This window comes from Chiloscyllium plagiosum, unplaced genomic scaffold, assembly GCF_037043375.1.
Source record: "Chiloscyllium plagiosum isolate Xiang-an unplaced genomic scaffold, Cpla_swu_hap1 HiC_scaffold_47, whole genome shotgun sequence".
In the NCBI taxonomy this organism is placed as follows: Eukaryota; Metazoa; Chordata; class Chondrichthyes; order Orectolobiformes; family Hemiscylliidae; genus Chiloscyllium; species Chiloscyllium plagiosum.
Window position 1 is genome coordinate 32,199,195 of NW_028270185.1, and position 12,003 is coordinate 32,211,197.

General features: G+C 46.1%; 1 long non-coding RNA gene across 1 annotated transcript in view; it reads left to right on the top strand.

Moving 5' to 3' along the window:
• The first annotated feature begins 781 nt into the window (after positions 1-781).
• The window catches only part of LOC148136061 (uncharacterized), a 60,234-nt gene continuing 49,012 nt past the window's right edge, over positions 782-12,003 (top strand). Inside the window, exons 1-2 of the long non-coding RNA XR_015754781.1 lie at positions 782-854; positions 2,018-2,124. This is a non-coding gene — a long non-coding RNA (uncharacterized LOC148136061). The remainder of the gene's footprint in view (positions 855-2,017; positions 2,125-12,003) is intronic.

Sequence of the window (12,003 nt, forward strand, 5' to 3'; positions counted from 1 at the left end):
TAGGAGTGAATTGAGAAGGAACATCTTGACCTCGATGGAGTGCATTGCCCAGGGAAGTAGTTGGTGCTAGTTCAATGAACGTTTTTAAAGCTAAGTTAGTTTTTTTAAAAAAGAAATAATTAATTAAGGAATACGGTGAGAACGTGAGTAAATGGTTCTGCATCCACAAAATGATCAGCCATGATCAGCCATAATCTTATTGAATGGTAGAGCAGGCTCGAAGGGCAGGACGGCCTTCTCCTTTTCCAAGATCTTTTGTTCTTATGTTATGCATTCCTCCCTCACTCGGACTTGGAGGTGCTGGTGTTGGATTAGGATGGACAAAATTAAAATTCACAGAACACCAGGTTATAGTCCAACAGGTTTATTTGGAAGCACGACTTTGCTGGTCCTTCATCAGGTGGTTGTGTGATTTTTAACTTTGTCCCTCACTCTTGTAACTGAGAAACAGTAACAAAAGCCACAAAGCAGTAGTGCGCAAGCTCCAGCCAACAGTTGGTATTGTGAACAATGAAGAAAGATATCTCAGAATACAATGGGATATTGATCAGATGGGCCAATGGGCTGAGGACTGGCAGATAGGATTTAATTTAGATAGATTAGGTTAGGATATTTGGTTGTCATCGACAGGTTGGACCGAAGAAGTGATTGATGTCAGCGGCGGACCAATGCATAGGCAGGGGAGGAGCTGGAGGACCTGGCGGGGCAGTTGGTCCTCCGACCAATTCGTGAATGAGGGCAGGACTAGACTATACCACGTGATCATCCTCGCGGGATGTTTGGAGTGTGTGTGTGCGGAGGGCTGTCGGCAAGGAAAGAAATAAACAGCAGGAAGCAGGAGGGAAATGGTGTTGGTATGGTCTGAGAGGTTTTACAATCATTTGGTACACATCGGAAAATACAAATTTGAAACTTACAGTCCCGTTTTTGCAGCAAACGGGAAATGCCTCGTTGAGTAATCGGGAGAAAGTGAGGGCTGCAGATGCTGGAGATCAGAGCTGAAAATGTGTTGCTGGAAAAGCGCAGCAGGTCAGGCAGCATCCAAGGAACAGGAGAATCGACGTTCCTTCAGGAAAGAAGGGCTTATGCCTGAAACATCGATTCTCGTTGAGTAATCGGCCCGAGTGAGCGCCGCCATCTTTATTCGGGGCAATGATTCAGTGGACACGTGCGCAGCCGCCAGCTTTGTAGGGGGCAAAGTTCAGAGGGGTGTATGTACAGCCTTCCCTGGTAAAAAGAGTCATAGGGCAGTATTTACACAGAGCACATTCAAACCCAGAGAAATGTATTTTTTTTCTGGATTTGTTTCGTCATTCATTTAAATGATTTGGATGTGAATAGAGGCCGTATAGTTAGTAAGTTTGCAGGTGACACCAAAATTGGAGGTATTGTGGACAATGAAGAAGGTTATCTCAGAGTACAGTGGGATATTGATCAGATGGGCCAATGGGCTGAGGAGTGGCAGATAGGATTTAATTTAGATAGATTAGGTTAGGATTTCTGGTTGGCATAGTTTGGACCGAAGAAGTCCGTTTCTGTGCTAGACATCTTTGACTGTGGGATCATAAAAGTGAACTCTGCTCTGGTTCACCTCTGCGTTCTCTGATGTCCACTTGTTCATTATCTAGCTTCCTCAGTCTCTCATGGGTGTATTTTTGCTCTGTATAGTATTTTGCTATTACTTTCACAGCTATTTTGTAAATGAATTGAAAAATGTAGAGCTGGAAAAACACAGCAGGCCAGGCAGCATCCGAGGAGCAGGAGAATCAATGTTTCAGGCATAAGCCCTTCTTCAGGAATGTAAATGAATTGTCCACTGCTGCCCGGCTCCTGACCATATGCTGTTCCATTATCAGGTTATTTTTTCCACAATATCTTTGACAGTCAAGAATTCTTTTTTCCAATAAGCGAGTGCATTTTCCTTCAATTTCTGACAATCAAATTCTGCACCATTTTCATTCCCTGTAATTCATATTGCACTCCCTGAAACATCAACTGTGTATTTCTCCTTCCACAGAAACCAGTGATCAATGCCAAAGCCTTGTTGCCTGTGGAGCGGGTGATGTCTGACTTCCTCGTACTGCTGCAGTTTGTATGGTGAAGGTGCTCCCACAACGTGGTTGGGTAAGAGACATTACAGATTATTCACTCAGCGATATTGAAGAGTAGAAGATATCTGTTCAAATCATCATGGTTTTAATTTCACAAAAATATTATTGAGAACTTTTGACATAAGGCTACAGATGGAGAATATTGTGTCCAGTGACCAAAACCATTGCCAAATAAGCAGTTTTTCAAGAATGCCTGAAAGGAAGAAAGTAGATCTTAGAGGGTGAGAGTGGGGATTCCAGACCATGTTCCCTTGGAGTCTATAGAAACAGTCACACAGGTGAACTCAAAAATAAACACATCATTGAGAGTCTGAACTAAAATGAGTTATTGAGATATGAAAGGGTGTGTGGTGCAGGGAGATAGGAATGATTACAGCCAGGAATTAATTCAAAGGTGCGAAAATAAATTGTTGTTGCTTATAAATGGAAGTTTTGTGATTGATCAGCAAGTTTTGGTACAAGTGAGCACTTCGGCAGTAGAGTTTTCAATATTCTTGAGATTATCGGGAGGGTGAATGTGGGATGCTGGCCAGGAGTGGGTTTAGATAATGAAATCTAGAGTTAACAAAAGGAACAAATGAGAGTTTCAGCAAATGAGCTGAGACTGTGGTCAGGTCAGGTGATATCACTGAAGTCGAAATAGTGGTCTTGGAGGGGGTCTGGTCTGTCATCCTCACCTCATTCAGCTGCTTGTCAGTTTGTGAATCAAGTCTGTAACAAGCTCAGGAGCTGAGTGGCCCTGGCAGAACCCAAACTGGGCATCGCTGAGCAGGTTATTGCTGAGCAGGTGCTTGACAGCACTGTTGATGACACCTTCCATCACTTCACTGCTGAGCGAGTGTGGACTGATGGAGGGGAATTGGTTGAGTTGGATCTACCCTGTGTTTTTGTGATGGAACATCCCTGAGCAATGTTCCACAAAGTCAGTAGGTGCCAGTGCTGGAGCAGTACTTGCCTTGGTGGGCAGCAGGTTCTGGAGCACAGCCAACAGTATTATTGCCAGAATATTGGCAGGGCCCATACCTTTACACTGCTTATCCATTTCTTGATCTGATTTGAAATGAGTTTTCAACCAAATCGATTCATGTCTGTGATGTCAGGGACCAATGGAGAAGGCTCATCCACTTGGCACTGCTGGCTGAAAATCACTGCTAATGCTGTCCTTTATCTGTTGCATGAATGTGTGAGACCCCTCCATCAGTAAGGGTGGGGATATCTGTGATGCTTCCTCCAGTGAGTTGTTTAATTGTCCATCACTATTCTTGACTGGATGTGGCAGAACTCAGATCTAATCCATTGGTTATGGGATCACTTAGTTCTATTTGGTGTTGCTTGTGCTGTTTGGCCATGCAGGTTTGGTAGCTGCACCAGGTTGGCACCTCATTTTTAGGTATGCCTGGTACTGCTCCTGGCATGCCCTCCTGCATTCACCATTGAACCAGGGTTGATTCCCCTGGCTTGATGTTAATGGTTGAGTGGGGGATATCAGGCCATGAGATTTCAGATTGGGCTGGAGTACAGTTCTGCTGCTGTTGTTGGCCCACAGTGAGGCGGAAGTTGCAGGGTCAAGAGGGCTGATTGTGTGGTTGGTTTTGCTAGTGCATTGGTAGATGTAATGTGGTCCATCCAGTTTCATTCCTTTGTTGAGACTGTGCAGTGATTAATACAATGAGTGATTTGATGGGCCACTGTTGGGTTTCTTTCCCTCAAGGACATTGTCAATGGCAGAAAAACATCCCCAATGGTTCCATGGCAAACAGTAGATTCTTCATTCCAGTTATTTTTTTCTTGACTTCAGAGCCAACCTCTACCGATTTGGGATTCAAACCTGAACTTCAGTTGTATATTTTAATATTCTTGATAAATACGACAGGTTTGATCACTTAATTTTAGAATCACTATCACAGGTTTTGTTTATTGTTTCGGAAATTTAAAAAATGTCCATTATCCTGTCTCCTCCATCCTCCCTTCCAACAACAAGAGTGAGGAGCACATGGAGTTTCTCTGTCAATAACATTGAGTCAATCCAATCAGCTGCCTCTGCTTCTTTCCTCCCTCTCCACTAGCCCACCGAGCTAAACTGCCTCACAAGGATGATCCTCATTATCGTCCTAAACTTGCATTTCTTAGAGTCTCTTGTCAAGCCTTATTAGAGGTCATCTTGACCATTTACCCTAGTGTAGCTAAATCATGGACATTCCAAATCTCTGTCTCATCCTCCTGCTTGTCACTGCCCCCCACCCCACCTTGCCAATTCACAGATATTGTTCCATGATCTGTCTGTCTGTCTTTTCTGGTTATGTCCTTCTCTCCCATTCTGGTAAAACCTAATATTTGACCACCAGATGGAAAATCCTGCTCCATCTCCACTCTCCCTTTCCTTTCTGAATTCCTTGTATTTGGTCTCCTTCCAGGATCTATCCTTGGTCCGTCCTGTTTCTCACCTACATACAGCCAGGAGGTAACATCGCCCAAAAGCACTGTGTTAGGTTTCACATGTACACTGACCATGTCCAGCTCTCCCTTCCCATCATCCGTCTCCATTACTCCACTATTACTCAGTTATCGAACTGCTTACCACGCATCGATTAGCTGCAATTCACTCCAATGAAACACTGTAATTATTAAACCCATTGCCTTCAGTACACTAAAGGCAAAAGAATAACTAGGCAGAGAATAGCGACCCTCAAAGATCAACAAGACTGTCTATGGAACAGCACGAGGTAGGAGAGATTCTGTAAGTATTTCATGTCAGTTTTTACTGAAAGGGGATATTGAAGTTAGAGAAGTTGGAGAAATAAATAGTGATAACTTGGCAAGTGTACATATTACAGAGGAGGAGGTACTGGATGTCTTAAAATGCATAAAGGTGGATAAATCCCTGGAATCTGATCAGGTGTATCCCAGAACTTTGTGGGTAATTAGGGAAGCTTTTGCTGGGCCCCTCGCTGCGATATTTGTATCATCGATCGCCACAGGTGAGGTGCTGGAAGACTGGTGCCATTATTTGTGAAAGATGGTAAGGAAAAGCCAGGGAACTATTGACCGGTGAGCCTGAAGTCAGTGGCAGATAAGTTGTTGGAAGGGATTCTCAGGGACAGGATTTACATGTCATTGGAAAAGCAAGAAATGATTAGGGAGAGTCAGCATGACTTTGTGCATTGAAATCATTAACTTGGACTTGAGAAAGACACAAGGTTTCACATAACACACTGGTTAGCAGGTTCAACACCATAGAATTCTGGGGGAACTAGCTGTTTGGATACGGAATTGGCTGGAAGGTCAAAGAGTCATAGATGGACAGCACAGAAACAGAGACCCGTCGGTCCAACCAGTACATGCTGATCAGATATCCCAATGCAATCTAGTCCCACCTGTCAGCACCCGGCCCATATCCTTCCTAGTCATATACACATGAAGATGCCTTTTAAATATTGCAATCGTAATGGCCTCCACCACTTCCTCTGGCAGCTCATTCTATACACGTACCACCCTCTGTGTGAAAACGTTGCCTCTCAAGTCTCTTTAAAGTCTTTCCCCTCATACCATAAACCTATGCCCTCTAGTGCTGGGATCCCCCACGCCAGGGAAAAGACTTTGTCTATTTATCCTATCTATGCACCTCATGTTTTTATATACATAGATAAGATCACCTCTCAGCCTCCGACGCTGCAGGGAAAACAGCCCCAGTATATTCAATCTCTATTCAACCCCCAGCCTAGCTCAAATCCTCCAACCCTGGCAATGTTCTTGTAAATCTTTTCTGAACCCTTTCAAGTTTCACAACATCCTTCCAATAGGAGGGAGACCAGATTTGTACGCAACGTTCCAAAAGTGGCCTAACCAATGTCCTGTACAACCGCAAGATGATCTCATAACTCCTGTACTCAATACTTTGTCCGATAAAGGAAAGCATACCAAATGCCGCCTTCACTATCCTATCTACCTGCACTCCAAGGTCTTTGTTCAGTAACACTCCTCAGGACCTTATACACTTAATGCTAAGTCCTGCTAAGATTTGCTTTCCCAAAATGCCACTCCTCAGCCCATTCACCCATTTGATCAAGATCCCATTGTACTCTGAGGTAATCTTTTTCACTGTCCACTACACCTCCAGTTTTGGTGTCATCTCACTAACTATACCTCCTATGTTCACATCCAAGTCATTGATATAAATGACGAAAGGTAGTGGATCCAGCAGTGATCCTTGTAACACTCCACTAGTCACAGGCCTCCAGTCTGAAAAGCAACCCTCCATCACCACCCTCTGTCTTCTGCCTTTGAGCCAGTTCTGTATCCAAATGGTTAGTTCTCCCTGTATGTCACGAGCTCTAACCTTGCTGAGCAGTCAGTGTCATAGTGGAGGCTGCTTTTTGGACTGGAAGCCTGTGATGAGCAATATGCGGTCAGGCTGGGTGCTGGGTCCACTGCTTTTTGCCATTTATATAAATGATTTCTATGTGAATATAGGAGCTATGGTTAGTAGGTTTACAATAGACACCAAAATTGGAGGTGCAATGGACAGCAAAGTTACCTGAGAGTACAATGAGACTCCGATCAAATGGGCTGAGGAGTGGCAAATGAAGTTTAATTTAGATATATGTGAGGTTCTGCATTTTGGAAAAGCAAATCAGGGTGGGACTTATACACTTAATAGGAGGGGCATGGATAGGGTAAACAGCCAGGGTCTTATTCCTGTTTAGGTGAGTCCAAAACTAGAAAGCACAGGTGTGAGGGAAAAGATTGAAAAGGGATATTAGGGGCAAAGTTTCAAGCTGAACGTGGTATGTGTATGGAATGAGTTGCCAGAGAAAGTAGGATGAGGGATGAGGGATGAGGGAGCTCTCAGTGGGCTAGGCAATGGCCTAGTGTTACTCTCACTTGACTCTTCATCCAGAATTTAATGCTGGTAGCAGGGATATCCATCTGACTGCTTAATACCCTTTAAGTAAGGAAATCTGTTATGTGCTGCTGGTCTGGCCTACATGTGAATCCAGACCTAGAGCAAGGAGGTTGACGCTCAACTGCCCACTGGAATGATCTGGCAAGTCACTCAGCTCAAGGGCAGCTTGGGGGTGGGCATGAAATGCTGGCCAGCCAGAGACAGCAACATCCCATGAGTGAAATAAAAACAACACTGCAGGGAGCAGTGTCCTGGCCAATCATGTTGGTAGGTTTATGGACAGGGCTTTAAACTGACAGAGAGGATGCAGGGACAGGGTTCGGGTGAAAGGAGCTTTCCAAATCCAAATAGAAAAGGTGAAGCATCAGAACAGCACAAGGACGTGACTGAATACAAGCAGAAGGGAACTGGAAAGGGACAGAGTTTAAATAAAACTGTACACCAGTGAATTAGGCTGTGACAGCAATTTCTGGGAAAAAGTCAATAACAGTTTTTTTTGGAATTGTCAAAGTATCAGCAATAACTTGTGACACAGGGATAAATAAGATTTGGTCACCAGAAAGATGTGTTTACAAGAGAAACTGTGCTGTGTTCTAAACAGGGAGCGTTACAATGGCAGGAAGAAGTTCAGGAGGCTGAAGAGGATGAGATCTGAACGAATAGATACAATTAGGAAGATTTGCTCGGAGTGCCAGAAGTAACAGAAACACCAATGTCCTGATCTGAAACAGATGACCCAGACTGGGATGGGTGTGGGGATTGGAGGTGGTTTCACAGGGTGGGTTTGGGGGCAGGCGGGATGCTCTGTTGGACGCGGGCGGAGGGTGATATTGGATGGGTTTGGGGGCGGGCAGGGTGCTCTGTTGGTGGCGGGCGGAGGGTGATGTTGGATGGGTTTGGAGGCGGGGTGTGTGGCAAGTGAGGGTGGTGTTGGACGGTTTTGGAGGCGGGGTGGCGTGGGTCGGTGTTGGATGGGTTTGGGGGTTGGAGGTGAACTGTTGGAGGCGGGTGGAGGGTGATATTGGATGGGTTTGGGGTGGGCGAGGTGCCCTGTTGGTGGCGGGCGGAGGGTGATGTTGGATGGGTTTGGGGCGGGCGGAGTGCTCTGTTGGAGGCGGGCGTAGGGTGATGATGGATGGGTTTGGGGTGAGGTGGGTGGCAAGTGGAGGGTGGCAGTGTGCGGATTTTGTGGCGGGGGCGGCGTGGGTCGGTGTTGGATGGGTTTGGGGGTTGGAGGTGAACTGTTGGAGGCGGGTGGAGGGTGATATTGGATGGGTTTGGGGTGGGCAGGGTGCCCTGTTGGTGGCGGGCGGAGGGTGATGTTGGATGGGTTTGGGGGTAGGTGGGGTGGCAAGTGGAGGGTGGCGCTGGACAGTTTTGGAGGCGGGGCGGCGTGGGATGGGTTTGGGGTGAACTGTTGGAGGCGGGCGGAGGGTGATATTGGATGGTTTTGGGGGTGGGCGGGGTGCTCTATTGGAGGTGGGCAGAGGGTGGTGTTGGATGAGTTTGGGGCGGGCGGAGTGCTCTGTTGGAGGCGGGCGTAGGGTGATGATGGATGGGTTTAGGGGTGAGGTGGGTGGCAAGTGGAGGGTGGCAGAGGGCGGTTTTTGTGGCGGGGGACTGGCGTGGGTTGGTGTTGGAAGGGTTTGAGAACGGGTGGGAGGCGATGTTGAGGTGTGGGTGGGGGCGGTGTTGGAAGGATTTGGCGCCGAACAGCTGGGTGTTTTCGGGGGTTGGCGGGGCGTGAGGGCTCACGCATGGTTTGCTGCTGTCGAGTCACCTCAACGGGGAGTAGACATTACCAAAAACTCCGAGTCCCAGAGGAAAGGCATGGAATCGATTAATCGAATAACCAATTATCTGAATGTACTATTGCCCGCCCATCTCGTTCAGATAATCAAGGTTCCTGTGTAAACAGCTGGATGTTAACCTGGTTTTGTCTGATTTTTACCTTCACCCAATCAACCCCTGCTCGATCCTGCTGAATGGCCCCAATGGTGGCCCTGTTCCAGTTTAAGACCTTAATCTGTGGACCTGTCTGATCTTTTTCCATAACTATGTTAAAAATAAGATAGTTGTGGTCACTGGACCCAAAGTGCTCTCTGACTGACAATTCAGTCACTTGCCCGACCTCGATTTCTGAGGGGAGGTCCAGTGTTGCATCCACCTGAGTGGCATAGAGCCCTGTACATCTTGATTTAGGAAACATTCTTAGACATATTTGACAAATTCCACCCCGTATGGTCCTTTTACACTCTGGGTGACCCAGTCAATCCATGGGAAGTTAAAATCTCCATCCAATATTACTCTATTATTTTTATAGGTACCTGCAATCTGACTACACATTTTCTCCTCTCGTACCCGCTGGCTATTTGGGGGACGAGAACACCATCCCAGCAGACTGACCACCCCCTTTTTGTTTCTAACTTTTAAAAATATGGCCTCATTTGATGACCACTTAACAATATTGTCTCTCAGCACTGTTTTTCTGTCCTCCCTAATCAAAGGGACAACTTCCCCTACTCAACTACTTGTTCTTCTGTCACGCTTGTAGCTTCTGTATCCTGGAACACTGCCAGTCCTGCCCTTCTCTCAGCCATGTTTCTGTTATGGCTGTAATATCCCAGTCCCCAGAGTGAATCCATGGTCTGAACTTGTCTGCCTTACCAGTCAGACCTCGTGCGTTGAAATTAATGCCTTTTAAACCAGAAGTCTTTTCCCTCCCTGTACTGTGCCCAGATATCCTGGATAGGAAACTTGCTTTCGATGGCTCATGTATTTTCCCCTGACTAGTTGATGGCCCCTCTCTTATTCAGAGTCTCAATTCCCTGCCAAACTAGTTTAAATCCTGCCGGGTAACACTAGCAAATCTCCTCCCAGTGATACTGGTGCCTCTCTGCTTCCAGTGCAAACCATCCCCCTGGTGCACGTCACCTCTACCCCAGAAGAGATCCCAATGACCTAAGAACTGAAAACCCTACCCCCTATACCAGCGCCTCAGCCACACATCCATCTGGCCGATCTTTCTAATTCTATCCTCACTGGCACGTGGCACTGGGAGTAATCTGGAGATCATTAACCTCAATATCCTGTTTTTTAACTTCTTACCTAACTCCCTGTACTTCTTTCACAAGGGCCTATCCCTTTGTCTACCTCTGTCACATGGGCCGGTGTGCACAATGACCTCTGAATGTTCACCCTCCCCTTCAGAACGTTCAGTAACCGCTCAGAGACATCCTTGACCCTGGCACCCTGGAGGCAGCATACCATCGGGGTCTCTTCTGCAGCCACACAGTCTCCTGTCTGTCCCCCTCACAACTGAGTCTCTTTTCAGTATTGCGATCATTAGACAGGATCTGGCAAACAGAGACAGGGAGGAACTACCTGCAGTTGGGTCGATATTAGGAAAGTGGGAGTATTTAAAAGTGATGCTGTGAAAACACGGGGCCAGTGTGTTCCTTGAAGAGTGAATAGTAAAGGCAGCAACTCCAGCGAATACTGATCAAGTGATATCGTGAGTTTGATAAAGAAAATCCAGTTCAATAAAATCAGGAGAAGCCATTCACAAGTATAGAGAGGGCAAAGGGAGTGTAGAAAATGAGGGACAAACAATGGTCATGAAGTACATTTGGCAGATACAACTGAGGAAAAACCACCATCGTTAGCATAAGAGGCTTCCCAGCGAAAGAGCGAGGCCTGTTAGAAACCAAAGGGCTAATCTGTGCATGGAGCCAGAGGATGTAGGCGAGGTCTTCAATGAATACTTCCCATCTGTATTCACAAAGCAGCAAGGCATTGTAGCCGGAGATATCAGTCGTGATGGTGAGGTTCTAGAACATGGTAAGATCAATAAGGAGGGGGTATTAAATGTTTTCACAGGCATAAATAGGTGGAGAAATCCCCAGAGCCCAATGAAATGTACCCCAGGCTGCTATAGGAGGACAATCGGTACATGGAGCCAGAGAAAGTCGGTGAGGTCTTCAATGAGTACTTCCCATCTTTATTCACACAGGAGAAAGACATTGTAGCCAGGGATTTAAGTGGAATGGTGTGGTCCCAGAGCATGTTAAGATCAATAAGGAGGAGGTATTAAATGTTTTCACAGGCATAAAAAGTGTAGAAATCCCCAGTGCCCAATGACATGTGTCTTAGGCTGCTGTGGAAGGTAAGGGAGCAGATTGCTGGGGCCTTGGCAGAGAAATTTAATACTTTGCTGGCCACAGGTGAAATTCAAGAAGGGTAGCAGGGATAGGCCAGGTATTTAGAGTGTATAGCCCAACATCAGTGTGAGGGAAATTATTGGAAACAATTGTGAGGGTCAATTTGAATCAATAATTGGAAAGGTAGGGATCGATTAGGGATACTCAGTATGGATTTGGTAAGAGAAGATCCTGTCTGATGAATTCAGCTAATTTTTCTTTGAAATTACAATTAAAAATATTGATAAGGGCAGTGCAGATTATGTGGGTTCCATGGAGTTCATTAAGGTCTTTGACAAGGTCCCATATGGAGGGCTCATCCAAATGGGAAGAGCCCATGGGATCCAAAGCAAGTTGGCAAATTGGATCCAAAATTGGTGGAGGATTGGTTTTGTGATTGAAAACCTTTGCCCAGCGGGTGTACCACAGGGATCTGTGCAGCAACCGTTGCTGTTTATTATGTACATTAATGAGTTGGATGTGAAAGCAGAAGGTATCATTAGTAGGTTTCCAGATGACATGAAAGGTGAGGGTGTTGTCCACAGTGAGGGGGACGGTTTCAGGCTACAGTCTGAAGGTTGAGGCTGGATCAGAATTTCAAGACAGTCATTTCAATTGACAAGGCAGGCAAGAGCACAGCAGGCGATGAGGGAAAACTGATGTATTAAGGTGCATTTACTTTGATATAAAATGGCTGACAGGAAATGCAGATGAATGCACGGCATGGATAGGAACATGGGACTGGGATATCACAGGAATTACATAGGTCCAGCTGTGGGAAGGATAGGCC